This window comes from Protopterus annectens, chromosome 1.part1 (assembly GCF_019279795.1).
Source record: "Protopterus annectens isolate FY-2018-M chromosome 1.part1, PAN1.0, whole genome shotgun sequence".
Taxonomy (NCBI): Eukaryota; Metazoa; Chordata; order Ceratodontiformes; family Protopteridae; genus Protopterus; species Protopterus annectens.
The window spans coordinates 966,801,949-966,817,504 of record NC_056726.1 but is presented as its reverse complement, the minus strand read 5'-3'; the positions used below and the strand labels follow the sequence as shown (position 1 = coordinate 966,817,504).

Sequence of the window (15,556 nt, the reverse complement as noted above, 5' to 3'; positions counted from 1 at the left end):
CTTCCTGCCTGGCTTTTATGAGTACCTTTGGAAGGAGAGGTAAAGGAGGGAAAGCGTATACTTGTAGTTTTTTCCAGCTGAATGAGAGGGCATCCACTTTCCATGCTTGTGGATAGTAGCTCCTTGTGCAGAATTTCTGTAATTGGCAGTTCATTGGGGAAGCAAACAGATCTATGTCCGGGCTCCACCATTTTTGTGTTATCATTCTGAATATTCGTGGGTTCAATTCCCATTCGTGGGGGTCCATGATGTTTCTGTTTGGGTCGTCTGCCAGTGTGTTTTTCTCTCCTGGCAGGAATTGTGCTTGCAGATGAACTTGGTAGTTTAGAGCTGTGTTCCACAAGGTCATGTCTTGTCTGCAGAGGGGGTAGGAGTGTGTGCCCCCTTGCTTGTTTATGTACCACATAACTGTGGTGTTGTCTGTCTTTAGTAGTAATTGTCCTGGATGCAACAGGTCCTTGAAAGCTATAATTGCATTTTGTACAGCTAGCATCTCTTTTTGATTGATGTGGAGATGTCTTTGCTCTGTGGGCCACTTGCCCTTGATACATTTTCCTGCCATGTGTGCTCCCCAGGCGTAATCCGATCCATCTGTTGTCAGTGTTTGCCTGGCTGTGGGTTGAGTGAAAGACTGTCCCTTGTTGAAGTGACAAGCTTGAGCCCACCATTGAAACTCCTGTTGTAGGCAAGGAATTAGTGGTATAACTGTTTCCAAACTTTGACAGTGTTGAGACCATACACTCTTTAGGTACCATTGTAGTTTCTTCATATGCAGTCTGGCATATGGAATTAGTAGTATGCAAGATGCCATGTAGCCCAAGGCCTGCAGAAGTTTTCTTGCAGGGAGTTGGGTCTTTGTTGCCATTAAATGAAAGTATTGAGTCAGTTGCCCTTGCTTGTCTGGCGTGAGATAAGCCATCTGGGCTGCTGTGTTCAAGCTGGCACCCAGGAATATTATCTGTTGTGAGGGCACTAGTTTTGATTTCTTTTGTTTACTGTGTACCCCAGACAACTTAACATTTTTATGTACGCCAGATGCTTTAGTAGAATGTCCTTGCTCTCTGCTTGAATCAGGCAGTCGTCCAGGTATGGATAAATTTGAATTCCTTTTTGCCTGCAAAATGCAATTACTGGTGCCAGGCACTTTGTGAAGACCCTGGGCGCAGTAGATAAGCCAAAGGGCAGTGCAGAGAATTGATAGTGCATTGAACCTGCTAGAAATCTGAGGTATCTTCTGCAGTTTTGTCTGATAGGGACATGCAGGTATGCCTCTTTGAGGTCCAAAGTCACGAGCCAAGCTTTCTTGCCCAGCATGGGAAGAAGCTGTTGTAGTGTCAACATCCTGAATTTCGGAACATCCAGGTAAGTGTTTAGTGAAGAAAGGTCCAGAATGGGTCTCCAGGCTTTGTCCTTACTGGGAACCAGAAAGAGTCTCGAGTAAAATCCTTGTCCTTGTTCCTGTGGTGGCACCTTTTGAATTGCTCTCATGTCCATGAGTGCTGTAATTTGTTTTTGAGCCTCTGCCCATTGATTTGGTGGCAGATTTGGCATTCCTTTTAACCTTGGCAGAGTGTGAAAGTGGAACCTGTAACCTTGAGATACAATGTTGAGAACCCATTTGTCTTTGGTGATGCAATGCCAATTGTGATAGAAAAGTGACAGTTTTCCTCCTAAGGGGGCTGCCAAGAGAGAGCTGTTTGGCAGCTGCAGTGGAAAGTCACTGAGGCTGCTTTTTGTAAGGTTGAGGCCTGTCTTCCCCTTCTTTCTGGCCTGGTGTGCCCCATTGTCGAGGCCTGTAGGGGCCTTGTGTCTGACCTCTACCTCTTGGACGTCTGTATCTGCCCCTTTGAGGTCTGTCTGTGACTGGAAAGGACCAATTCTTTGTTGGCCAATTTCTGCTAAAACGAGGAGGCTGAACCTGTAGGAAATCTTTCACCGTTTGCATAGATTTTGCCTTATCCACCATCTTCTTTAATACCTTCACTGCCTTAACTGCAAACAGCACATCCCTTTGCAAAGGTGCATCCAATAATTTGACCTTAACATGATCTGGTAACGTATGTTCTTTTAACCAAGCATGCCTTCTAAAGACAGAGGCTGTAACTGCTGCTCTACAGGAGGCCTCTAAGGAATCAAACCCACATTGCAAAGTATGTTTTCCCACTTGTTCAGCTGCATGCAATAAATCCTGCATTTCTTTAAAGTTAGGAGGATCTGAATCTGGAAGCATCTTTTGTTTCAACTGAGACATCAAAAATTGCTGATATTTTAGCATGTGAAACTGGCAGTTCAAGGCTCTCATTAGTTGCAGACGTATATACCTTCTTTCCCCATCTGTCTAATGCTCTGGAATCTCTGTCAGAGGGAACTGGGTTTTTTGCTGATGAGGCCTTAATCCCTTTGGGTCCCTGAGAAATAGTTTCAGGGTCAGCAACAGGGCTTTTGTACAGAAATTTGTGAGAGTCAGGGACTCTGTAATATCTATCAGGTTTAACTGGGGCTGGGGGTAAGGAGTCAGGGTTTAAGCTGGATTCAGTGTACACATCATCCACATTATCTAAAACTGGCGGGACAGCAAGGGGTCTGTGTTGAGGCAATAAAAGGAAGTCTCTGAGCCTTTTCTTGGATTCTGAGTAATCCTGGCCTTCCCAATGGAAATGTTCCCTCATGGTATGTAAGGTCTCCCCAAAGGAGTAGTCCTCAGGCGGAGAGGCTGATGGAATTGATTCCTCAGCATTAGAATCCTCATAAGGGGGTAAAGAATATCCTAGGTCCGAGGAAGAGTCTGAGGAAATGGACACCTGGTCGGAAGATTCATAGTCTGCATCCTGTCTGGGCCTTTTATCAGGAGGGGGATGGGTCCCCATGATCAGGGTGATTAGGTATTCGGCCATTTTTAGCATTTGTTTCTTAGGCATGGAAGCCTGTCCTGGAGAGAGTTGTGTTTGCTTCTTTGCTTTTAAGGGGGGCTTAGACTTAGCAGAGGGTTTAATGGTTAACTGGGTAGGTCTGAAAACACCCTCTGTAGCTGTGGATTGCTCAGCTACTTCGGTCCCCTCTGTAGGGTTAGGATCGGAAAGCTGAAAACCTAGTGCGTCTGAAGGCCCAGCCTGCTCCACGTGGGAGTCGGAGGCGGTCTGCAGTTCTGTGGAAGCAGTCATTAGGGGCTGCATAGGCGCCTCGTTGAAAACCACAGAAGCGGCGACCGGCCTAGAAGAGGCCTCATCGTCAGTTTTGGGCCTCGGATGCCTGTCCTTGTCCTTGCGCTTTTTATGCATTGCATTCGTCGGAAGTTCCGACGGCATGGTGTAATTGAATTTTCTGTCAAAATAATGTTGGGCAAAGTCAAACCGGCGTTTAATAGTGCGCTTGTTAAACCTAGCACAAAACTGACAATCAATGACGTCATGGTCAGGGCCTAGGCATGGAATACAATAGGAGTGGAAGTCCTTATAAGGTATTTGCTTCCCACAAGAAATACAGTTAACTTTTACTGACATTGGTCTGAGGCAAGAAAAAGTTTCCTCAACGGGGTATTTAGCTTTTTTAGAAGACTTCGGTTCTGGATTTGGAATGAAAATCTCAGGAGTCGGCCAACCGGCACTTGCGAACTGCTTCTGCTTCGGGCACCGCGCGGCAAGAAAGACTGAAGAAAATGGCATCGGCTGCATCTTATATGCCCCTGTCGCACTGACGTCAGGGAGGAGGCGACAGCAACCGACGCCGGACCAAGACTTTGGAACTCAGGCCGACTGGGGAACAGCCTGACGGCAGGATAACCCAAGTGTAATGACTGCAGCAGTGTAACACGATGATCATCATCTATTTCATCTACACCACTGTTTGAAAAGCACCTAAGAATCCTCCTAACTTCTCAATGGTTATGCCCTTGCTTGAATCCAGACTAACAGTATTCACTGTTTCCAGTTCCACCTCTGCTGTGTATGTAGCCTTTGTTTCTTACTTCCTATGAATCTACTGAAGAAACTCACTTCCCATGAACCAATGAGAGAGAAAAAAAAGTTTGTTTTGGGAATGTAGTTGTTTTTGCAAAAGTTTTTATAGCTATGTTAAGTATAAATCCTTTCATTAACTTTTTTTCTGGAGTTACTAATGTAAATTTGAAAATTTGTTTTGTTCTGTATGTACTCACTCTGTTATGATTTTAATCTCTTGGAGCTTTTCTCCCCGGGCCTCCGCTGAAAATGGACATATATCCAGACGGACTTTCCCAGTCAACAAATGTAAAATAAATAAAATTGGCAATTGTGCTAGAAATACAATACAAATATAGCTGAGAGACATTGGAAACAGGAGCCACAAACCATTATCTACAATAAAGAAGTTTGAATCACATGACATTGCCCAATACCAACAGTTAATAAGACAGATGCAAAAAAAAAAAAAAGTTATGTTTTCACCATAACGTTTCATCTGTGTTGTCGATCTTCATTCATTCTTGACTGTTGGGTCATGGTTCTGACCATCAGAACAGACTCAGCCGTTATATCAAGCTCGCGCTAGCCAGAAACTCTCAAGCCAAGGCTTCTCTTCCCTCCCCTCAGATCGAGTTTGCCCAGAGAGTAGAAAAAGATGGAAGCTTTGTCTGAGCAACAACCTTACTAGGATCCCAGTACCAATTCTGAACCTCCAGGAGTTTTAGGAGGGGGAAGGTGGGTGGGATGTCAAGAATGAAGGAATGATCGACAACACATTAGGTACGTTACAGTAAGAATATAACTTCATCTGATATTGTCAATCTTCATTCATTCTTGACTGTTGGGACAGAGTCCCTAACTACTTTAGACCTTGGGAGGTCCTAGGGAAGGATATTCCTGAGTATCATAGAGCCAAAGGATGCTCTTCCCATGGAGACCGTATCCAATTTGTAATGAGTGATAAAGGTATGGGGAGTAGCCCAAGTCGCGGTCGCACATAAGTCATCCATAGAAGCTCTGGAATGAAAGGCTATTGAAGTGGAAACAGATCTGGTAGAATGTGCCCTAACTTTTGTTGATAAGACCAGCTTACTCTGTTTATAAATAAAGGTGATGCAATTTCTCAATCATTTTGACGGAGTAACTTTCGAAACTGGTTTGCCCAGCTTAGGACCCAAAAAGGATAGGAACAATTGGTCCGATTTTCTAAAAGGTTTTGTTCTATCCAAGTAAAAATGTAACTGTCTGTGTACATCCAACATATGTAAACAATATTCTCCCTTGTTTGAGAAATTTGGGAGGAAAACTGGTACATCAATGGACTGATTAATACTGAAATCTGACACTACTTTAGGCAAAAAGGATGGATTAGTTAGGAGTGATACTCTCTTTGTGAAAAATGATATACGGGTATTTTACACACACAGCCTGCAATTCTGAGATTCTCCTGGCCGACGTGACAGCTACCAGGAATAGAGTTTTCCAAGATAAAAATTTGGTATCACTCATGGCTGCTGGCTCAAAAGGCTGATGGACCAAACTTTGCAAGACCAATGTTAAATTCCAAGGTGCAATGGGCTCTTTGAAAGGCAGTTTAAAAAGTAAAGCACCCTTAAGAAAGGTTTTGCAGAGACAGTGGGACATTAAGGAAAGGTCATCGAAACCATTATGGAAATTTGAAATGGAAGCTATATGGACTCTAATAGTAGAAGTAGAAGCTCCCAATTGGAATAAGGTGGATAAATATTCCAAGACCTTTTTGACTGAGGCTGAAAAAGGATCAATACCCTTTTCATCAGACCAATGCGCAAATCTCCATTTGTTAAGATAAAGTTTTCTGGTGGATGGTTTATGAAGCCAGAAGTATCTTTTGTACTGAGAAAGATAAGTTATTTTGCCTGGCAATTTCTGGAAGTGGAGAAACCAAGCTGTCAGCTTGAGATTTCATAGGTTGGGATGGACCAGGCCCAGTGGATGAGACAACAGGTCTGGGGTTGGATACAGAATCCACGGACGGTAAATTAAGTGAGGCCAGAGAAAGGTTAACCAGACTTGAGGGGGGCCAATAAGGTGCAATGAGAATCATTTTGCTTCTCAACCATTGGGCTTTTTTCAGAAACTGGGGAATTGATGGAAAGGCATAAACAAGTCCCAGAGACCAATCATGGAGAAGAGCATCTCTTGGGGACTCCCCCAAGGGGGGGACCAGGGCAATGTAGCTGCTGCATTTGTGGTTTGTGGGAGAGGCAAACAGATCATAGCAAGGCTGACCCCATCGATGAAAAATCTTCCCCGCAACATCGGGATTGAGAGACCACTTGTGAGGCAGGTGAATGCATCTGCTCAGTTTGTCCGCAATCACGTTGCAGTTCCCCGGAATGTGCATTGCTATCAGAAAGTGGTTGGAGGTGATCACCCATTGCCAAACTCTTAGGGCTTCCCAACAAAGTGGGTAGGATCTGGATCCCCCTGTTTGTTGATGTACCAGACTACTGACATGTTGTCCGACTGAATAGCAATTGTCCCTGATGGGAGGGCAGATTGGAATGCTTGCAATGCTAAGAGCACTGCCCTCAGTTCTAGGACGTTGACATGCAAACTGGCCTCTGTAGGGGACCAAGTACCTTACAGTGTCTTTCCCTAAAAAAGCCCTCCTCCCCTCACCCTATCAGAGATGCGTCTGTGGTCACTATGGCCTTGGGCTGAGAGAGGGAAAGGGACGGCTCCATAATTTGTTTTCTGGCTTCACCCACCAATATAAGTCCTGCTTGCACCAGTTGGTTATTTAAATTAGAAGGGATATTGGATGAGTTAACATTGACCATTGCAATGCCAGAAGCCACTGAAGTAGCCTCATGTGGTATCTCACCAGAGGAACTAAGGTGACTGCCTCTGCCATTGACCCAAAGAGCTGCAAGACTTGACGGGCCGGAACTTTGTTGTGAGAGAGAGTTTCACATGTAGTTGTAACCTCAACTTCTCCAGTCTGTGAAGAGGATGAGCAGCCATGCAGGATTTTCTGTTTAGTCTTGCTCCGATGAATTCTATGTCCAATGTGGGGGATAGCTTTAACTTTTCCCTGTTGATTGAGATTGCCCAAGAACTCTGCAAACCTTAGAATGGAGTCCAAAACAGAAAGCAGCAGATGCCTGGTGTGGGTGGTGAGGAGCCTGTCGTCTAAACATGGAAACACAGAGAATCCCTGTAGCCTTAAGTGAGCTGCTACCACTGCCCTGCAATTGGTGACCACCCTGGGGGCTGTGGTAAGACCAAAGGGCAGTGCTTGACATTGGTAATGACTGGCTCCTAGTTGGAAGTGGAGGTATCATCTGGAGCATTTGTCCATTTTTTATGTGGTAATACGCATCCTGAAGATCTATGGACCACATCCAATCATATTTCTCCAGAAATGGAAGGATAGATTAAACTGTGACCATCTGGAATTTTGTTTGTTGCACAAACTTGTTCAGTACACTGAGCTCTAAGATTGGCCTCCAGTCCCCTGTCTTTTTTGGCACTAAAATGAATCTTGAGTAAAATCCAGATCCTATTTGGTCTGGTGGGTCTGTTTGGATGACTCTCTTTTTTGAAGCAGCTTTTGGATTTCGAATGCTGCTATATTGCTCTGACTGGGTGGAACATCGGGGATTCGTCTTTGCGGTCTGGGAAAAAGATTGAAGAGGGAATATGGTAACCTCTGGTAATTATTGTCTGCACCCAAGAATCTGATATTATTGTGTGCCAGGCTGCATGGTGCAGAGAGAATCTTCCCCCAACTTCCTTGAGAGGTAAGCAATCGGGCCGCTGCTCAGGAGCACTGGTAGGGTTGCCCAGAGAAAGAATCCCTGGAACCCTGGTTACTGGGGGCCCCCCCTCTGCCATGGGAGGGGTGCCTTCCAAAAGAGTTCGCCCCTCTGTCCTGGGAGGAATACTTGCCACATGCGTCTCGAAAAGGCCCTTGGGACTTTCTGAACCACATCTTTCCACTCATCTGATTCCTGGAATAAAGTAGTTGAGGAGTGGAAAAATGCATGCCCACAACAGAAAGGGTCTTTCCATATTTCTCACACCTGGTTAATGTGTCTCTGACTTTTGGGCCAAATAGTGACGAAACATCAATGGAAGCATTGATAAAGGAAGACCTGAAAGGGTCTGCAAACTCACACAAGCACATCCAGGTGTGACGCCTAATGCCAACGCCTGCACCCGCTGCCCTGGAAGTCCCTTCGGCTGTATGTGCAGTAAGCTGCATGGACGAGATGGACTCTAGGGTGGGAAGCTGACAGGCAACCTTATCACGGACCTCCTCAGACACTGCTCCTGCTAGGGTTTCTGTTAGTTTAGTTATGAGATCCCTTTGGAGTCACGCAAAATATGCCAAAAAAATTCAAGGACTGTGTGGCGAAGGTTGATGAAACAAAGACCTGCTTCCCCAATCTGTCCATCATCTTGGACTCTCGGTTTGGAAGATGGACAGCTGGACTCTCAACGGCGAGTTCCTTCTTTGCAAAAGCTGTCACCACCTTGGAGAGTAAACCTCGCCTCCAGATGGGAGAGAGGTCCTAGATGGGGCAGGAAGACCTCTGCCGCCAAGAGCTGATCCATTAATCTGACTACATCAAGCTCTAAAAGGCTCCTGGTGGAACAGATGGGGCAGGAAGACCTCTGCCGCCAAGAGCTGATCCATTAATCTGACTACATCAAGCTCTAAAAGGCTCCTGGTGGAACGGATGGACATCCCCGAGGGTAATTCTGGCCTTTCAATGAATGGGCTTAACTGCCATTACCTAGTCCTAGGTGTACACTCTCGACCTTCGGCACCTTGGTCGGTTGACCAATAACTTGCTTTGCAGGGGAGGAAGTAACTGGTATGCTAGGGGAAACTACTGTTGGTGTCGAGAGGGTCACTGGTACCGATGATAAAGTTGGTGCCGTAGGAATTTTTGAAGTTTCAGCAGTCTTCGGCACCACAGGAGACGTGACATGCTTCGGTACCGGAACAGTTGTAGTTGGTGTCAATTTTGGTGTCTTGGGCCTCGGTTCTGAGGGATGAGTCCGCACCTGTCTCTTAGTAGATTTTGATTCACGTAGTTTAGGAGATGCAGGAACTGAATGACTCCTTTTTTCTTGGGCTCTTTTTTGGGAGACTTGGATGTCTCCGCCTCAGACAAAGCCTCATCACAAGGGCATTTTAGCAGCCCTTTGAGGAGAAGTTTGTTGCTCCTCTCTGCAAGGGTTCGAGCACTGAAACCCTTGCAGAGTTCACACGGTGATTGTACTTTCAAATGTGGCACCCACAAACAATAAAGAAAAGAAAGACGCCTGTCCAAGTTGAGCATCTTCCTGCCACATTCCTCACATTGCTTGAACCCTGTGGTTCCTTTCTGTTTCTTAGCCATCTTTCAAAATACAAGAGGGCACATGCACACTAACGGAACTAACAAACTAATGGAAAATACAGAGTAAAGATTTTTTTAAACTGTACCAACAATGGTAGTTAGAAAAAAAATACCCGCAAAAAGGGTAAAGGGGAAAGAAAGAAAGAAGACAAAAGGGAATACCAACGATGATATTTAAGAATTTACCAGAGGGAAGGGAGGGGCCTATACCAACAATGGCAAGTAAGCTTCTACTGACAAGGTAATGAAGAAGGATGCATGTATCGCTCACACCAAAAAACACAGCAGTAACAACAAAAGTTACAACAATTAAAGAATTAAAGAGGATTAGATATATAGAAATATATATAAAAAAATTTAGCACTTAGCTGAGAGCACAGCTGATGCGTCCGATTTTCTACGCAGCAAATAAGATCTGGGGGAAGGGAAGAGAGGCAGTATGGGTAGCCATGGTTTGAGAGTTTCTGGATGGCGTGAGCTTGATATAATGGCCGAGTCAGTTCCAAAGGTCGGGACAGACACCCAACAGTCAAGAATAAATGAAGACTGACAACATCAGATCAGATATTATATAGTCCACGAAATACAAAAGCAATTTAAATTATTGAAACAGCTACACCCAGTGATTATAGTGTTTTACATACTAAGAGATACAAAGTTATGAAGTATCATGATTTGAAAGCAGAGACTAAAGCAATTTGAAAAACAGAGACCTAGACAGTTCTAATAGTATTAGGAACAATAAAAAAGAATTTTCAAGTTACTTAAAAGCATGTATCTCTGTATGACCTGCAGAAGGAAGCAATTTTAGGTACAATGCAGTTGGTGAGGGAGGCTCTCTTGGCAAATGTCAAAGACTGAAGTAATACCAATTTCATGAACTTTAATCATACCTTGACTTAGAAAAAGGGTCCACTCTTGTCACAGTATTAGAAACTCAAAACATCTGGAGAAAATAAAAACTGCAGTATAATGTTCCCCATGGGACAAATACTTTAGAAGTGGGAAAAGGAGAACTCAAAAGTTACAAGGAGAGCAGAGTAACAGAAGACAGCGCAGGCTAGAGGAACATAAGCAGGAGTCACCCCCTCTCCCAACAACAACTAGCTGAACAGGATCTTGGTCAGCAATAAAACTTTTAAAAGACTCAAGCAACAGGACTTCCAAGATGACTGCACACTGAGCAACAACTTAATTTCCACTCTCCCAGTGTGAAAAAACAAACTGAGAAACAAAAGCTAGTAATTGTACAGGCTTCAGTAAAATTCACTTACTGGCTAGAAGTACATCGCCTGGATGCTAGCAAAGAAGAAAATCAACTAGAAAAGGTAAAGAGGAAATATTGACTGGGAAGAATCTTGCAGCTGTTCAGCAAAAAGCAGTTCAAGCTCCAGTTTAGTACAAGAGATGGCTTCCAGTATTTACAGGAAAAATAAATCAAATCCCCTGGGCCAGAGGATAATACAGCCCAATCCGCAGAATCCTTTACAAATGCATTCTATGAGCACCTGCAGGAATGCATGGATCATGCTATCCCAAATAAAACTAAGACTCACTCCTCCAAAAACAGGAGACCGGTCTGGTGGACCCCGGCCATAAATAAGCTACACAACAGAAGGAGGAAGCTACTACATGACAGAGCAAAATCCCAAAAAGGGAAGGCATCTCTGATCAGTATTAGCAAGAAACTTCGATCCCTCATAAAATCCTCAAAGGCCAGCTTCGAAAGAAAAATTGCCCTAGACACTAAAGATAATCACAAGGCCTTCTTTAGTTATGTCAGGAACATGGGCGGAAACCCCCAGATATGCTCTGAATTGTTGTATAACGGTACAAAATATACCGAACCTACAGACATAGCCAACATCCTGGCAGACAGATTCAGTGCAAACTTCTCCCCCAAAGGAGCAAATGCCTATCCCAACTGAATGTAACCTCCCTGACATCACAGATGCACAGGTGAAAGCTGCCCTCTCCAACGCAAAAAACACAGCATCTATGGGACCGGATGGTGTCCCAGGCTGTGTCTTACACGAGCTCCAAGAAGAAATGTACTCTCACATTAAGTCACTGTTCAAACTTAGCCTTACTACAGGATATGTACCCAAAGAATGGAGTACAGCTACAGTGGTCCTACTCCACAAAGGTGGTGCCACAACGGACCCCGGAAACTATCGCCCCATAAGCCTGACTAGTTTGGTCTGTACAGCTATGGAGCGTATTATCATTGAACTCATAAACAAAGACATTGGGAGCCTCCAGACACTGGACCCTACCCAATTCAGCTTTGTTAAGGGCAGATCTTGCCTCTTAAACCTAGTTGATTTCTTTGAAACAGTTACCAAAGCCATAGATGAGGGCAAGGTAGTCCACACAGCCTACCTGGACCTCGCAAAAGCCTTAGACACAATACCCCAGTCGGGCATCATAAATAAGCTTACCAGCTTAAATATCAACCCCTATATCACAAGATGGGTTGCAAACTGGCTCAGAGATAGAACCCACATGGTCAGAATCGCAGGTGCCATGTCCGAATCCAAACCAGTTACAAGTGGCGTCCCACAGGGCTCAGTTCTGGGACCTCTCTTGTTCGGTATATACTTCCCTGAGGTTCAGGATAACACGGGGGGATTATGGCTGACAAAGTTCGCAGATGACTGCAAACTGGGGGCCATAACCGAATCTCCAGCTGACACAAGCATCCTCCAAAAGGGTCTCACAGAGATGGATGCTTGGTGCCAGAGCCACGGCCTCAAGCTAAATGCTAAAAAGTGCATAGTCATCCCCTTTGGGAAAAACAAGGTGCCCACAATTTACCACATAGGTGGTAATCCATTAAGTACGGAAGAAGTAATTAGAGATTTGGGGACCAATGTAGATAGTAATCTCTCCTTTGATAATCACGTTGCCAAAGTGGTTAGAAAGACCTTCTATATAGCCCACCTTATCACGAAAGGGTTCGCATCTAGATCAAGAGAGGTCATTGTGCCCCTCTACTCGTCGCTCATCAGGCCCATAATTGAATACAATGCCCCTTTTGGGATGTACCTTACCCGACACCTGCAGCAACTGGAGAGACCCCAAAAGTACCTCACCAAGAGGATCATGGGCTACAAACAGATGTCCTATGCAGCTCGACTAAAACTCCAGCTCTACTCAGTTGCTTACCGCCTACTCAGAGGCGATCTATGCCTGACGTACAAAGCCATGTCAAACCCAAAATTAATGGACATGCTCCACCTCAAAAAATCCAAGTCCCTTAGAGCTACACGCTCCAGGGACCTAAACCTCAGCACAAAAATAAATAGGACATGCTGGAGGGACAGTTTCATTTCCCAGAGGCTCCCCTCACTCTGGAATAGAATCCCAATTCATGTTAGACATAGCCCCTCACTGACCCTCTTCAAGCGAAATCTGGACGGGAAATCGCAAATTCATCCCTGGGATCTCTTCTGTGTCCCTGCTAGACAGAGGCACAGTTAACTAATCTTAAAAGGGTACCTTCTGTGACCTACTTTACAGAGGCACAGTAGGCTAATATAATAGGGAGGCGGAGGCCAAATACACTCTGGCTAGGCTTATAAATGCCCTAGGGCAGATAGCCTAGTATCTACCTATGAACCTAAATCTACTCAGGTATGATTAAAATAAATATAAATGAAACACTGAATGAACATCCACCCATCCATTCACAACTGCTTTTTCCCATTTTTGCACATGGGGGCGGGGTGTCACTTCAATACTAATAATCATCTATAGCCAAGGTTTACACCGCCTGGTGGCTAACAACTCAAAATAACAAAAAGGTTGGAAAAAATAAAAGAAGCTTTAACTAGCTATCCAGATGAACTGAGAAAAATGTAAAAATCAGAGAATGCAATGAAGAAAAGACCACCTTGAGTATGAGACTTCTCAATAAGAATGATTTCAAAAAATGGTAGCGTTAGAAGACAGAGTACACAGAGAAAACCTGAGATTTTTTGCTGTACTGGAGGAAAGAATAGTTGTGTAAAATCTTACCAAAACCATAGATGTCCTTCTCTTCCATGTTGCAATATTTTTACTTTGGGATTCTCCGCCTCAGGCGATCCGAACATCTGCTCCCATACAAACACTTAAGCCTGGTTACTGTTGGTGCATGGGACGTCACATGTAGGGTCATAAACCAGGGACCTTAAATGTGACGTCTGCATGCACAGACCTCAGAACTGACTGCCCAGTTAGACAGTAGCTTAAGTGATTTCCAATGATGATCTCCAGAGTGGTGAAATGCCCTTGACTGCCCAGTCCGACCATAATGTAAGTAGATGATTCATGATGGCTCAGACAGGTAGAGAGAAACATAGGGGGTCAGGAGGGAGGGAAAGAATACTGCAACATGGAAGAGAAGGACATATATGGTTATGGTAAGATTTTACACAACTTTTCTATGTCCTTGTATTCCCATGTTGCAGTATTCTTACTGTGAGAGAGTACCACAGCTTAGGAAGAAGGAAGGGTGGAGGTTGAAGTTGTGGATTCTAGAAATCCCTGCAGGACTGCCCTTGCAAAACCTGCTCTGGAGATATGGTCCAATTTGTAGTGTTTAGTACAAGTATGTATAGTGGACCAGGCTGGCTGCCTCCAGGATGGAAGCTGTGTCTTGGCCCTAGAAAAAGGCTTTGGAGGAGACTACTGTCCTGGTAGAGTGTGCTCTGACCCTCTGAAGCAAGTCCTTTCCATGGTAGGAGCAGCAGAAGCAGATAGTTTTCCTGATCCAACAGGAGATAGTTTGTTTGGAGACTGCCTTGCCTAGAGGTCTGGGATGAAAGGATACAAAAAGTTGATTAGATTTCCTAATGGTCTTAGTTTTGTCCAAGCAAACCTTAGCTGCCTGTGAACATCCAGGGAATGTAGTATTCTCTCAATGTCATTGGTAGGGGAGGGGAAGAAGGTGGATAGGTGAATGGACTGATTTAATGACAGCTCGTTGACCACTTTGGGCATGAAGGAGGTGTTGGTGCACAGGGTCACCCTGTCTTTGTGGAAGATCACGTAGGGAGGGCATGTCATGAGTGCCTGTACCTTTGACACCCTTCTAGCTGAGGTGAGGGCTACCAGCAAGACTGTTTTCCATGTGCACATCTGTAGCGATGCAGAACTAACTCACTCAAATGGAGCCAGTGTGAGTTTTTCCAAGACATAATTTAGGTCCCAAGAGAGTGAGACAGGCTTCCACTGTGGTCTAATGTGTAAAACCCATCTCAAGAACAATGTAATATCTAACCTGGAGAGTAGAGGAGGATCCAAGGGCAAGAAGGCAAAGATAGAAGATAGGTGCACTTTCACTGAAGAGTATGAAAGGCCTGCCTTGATCAACTCACACACATAAACTAAAACTAGGGGAACATGTGCCTGAAAGGGGTCCCTATGTCTTTGGAGACACCGTTTTGAGATTTTTTTCCCATTTTAAAATGTAGGATCTCCTTGTGTTAGGTTTCCTGGCCTCCTTCAGGACAGAAAGCACTTCCTCTGAGTAGCGGTGTCTGAAGGGTATTAAAAGTTTATCACCCAGAGTGTTAGGTACAGCATCTCTCCAGGTGCATAAAGAAACCGTCCCTTCCATGAGATGGTGAAGGTGTCCACAGGCTAGTGGGGGGTGGTCCTTGGTACAAAAGTTTCTCAGTTGTCTGTTCTGGAAGGAGGCAAATAAATCTATTTGAGGTGTGCCCCACCAGTGGACAATGTCTAGAAATACTTCTCTTTGCATCACCCACTCGTGATGCAGACAGAAAGATCTGCTGAGAGCATCCACTTGGTGGTTGTCTTGGGATGGGATGTAGACTGCCTGCAGAGATGAATTGTTTTGTGAGGCTAATTCCCAAATCTGCATTGCCAGCCCGCAGAGGAGGTAAGACCTGGTCCCCCCTGTCTGTTGATGTACCACATGACAGTGGTGCTGTCTGTGAAGATGTGCAGGAGACCTGGCTGTAGGAGGGGGAGAAAGGCTTTCAGAGCTACATGAACTGCAGTCATCTCCCTTACATTGATGTGTCTGTTCATGATGGGTGCTTGCCAATGTTCTAGCACCTTGAGGCCCTATATAGTAGCTCTCCAAGCCTAGATCTGTGGCATCTGTGTGCATATGTTGAGCTGGTGTGGAGGGTAGGAGGGGTAGTCCTGGGTTCAACTGCACCTGTTGGATCCACCATTTAAACTCTGTTTTTATGCAGGGTAGGA

The 15,556-nt window shown here is 44.8% G+C and overlaps 1 protein-coding gene across 1 annotated transcript in view; it reads right to left on the bottom strand.

The window, feature by feature from the left end:
- Positions 1–15,556, bottom strand: part of NOL10 (nucleolar protein 10) — a 1,716,803-nt gene that overhangs the window by 1,203,915 nt on the left and 497,332 nt on the right. The window lies entirely within an intron of this gene.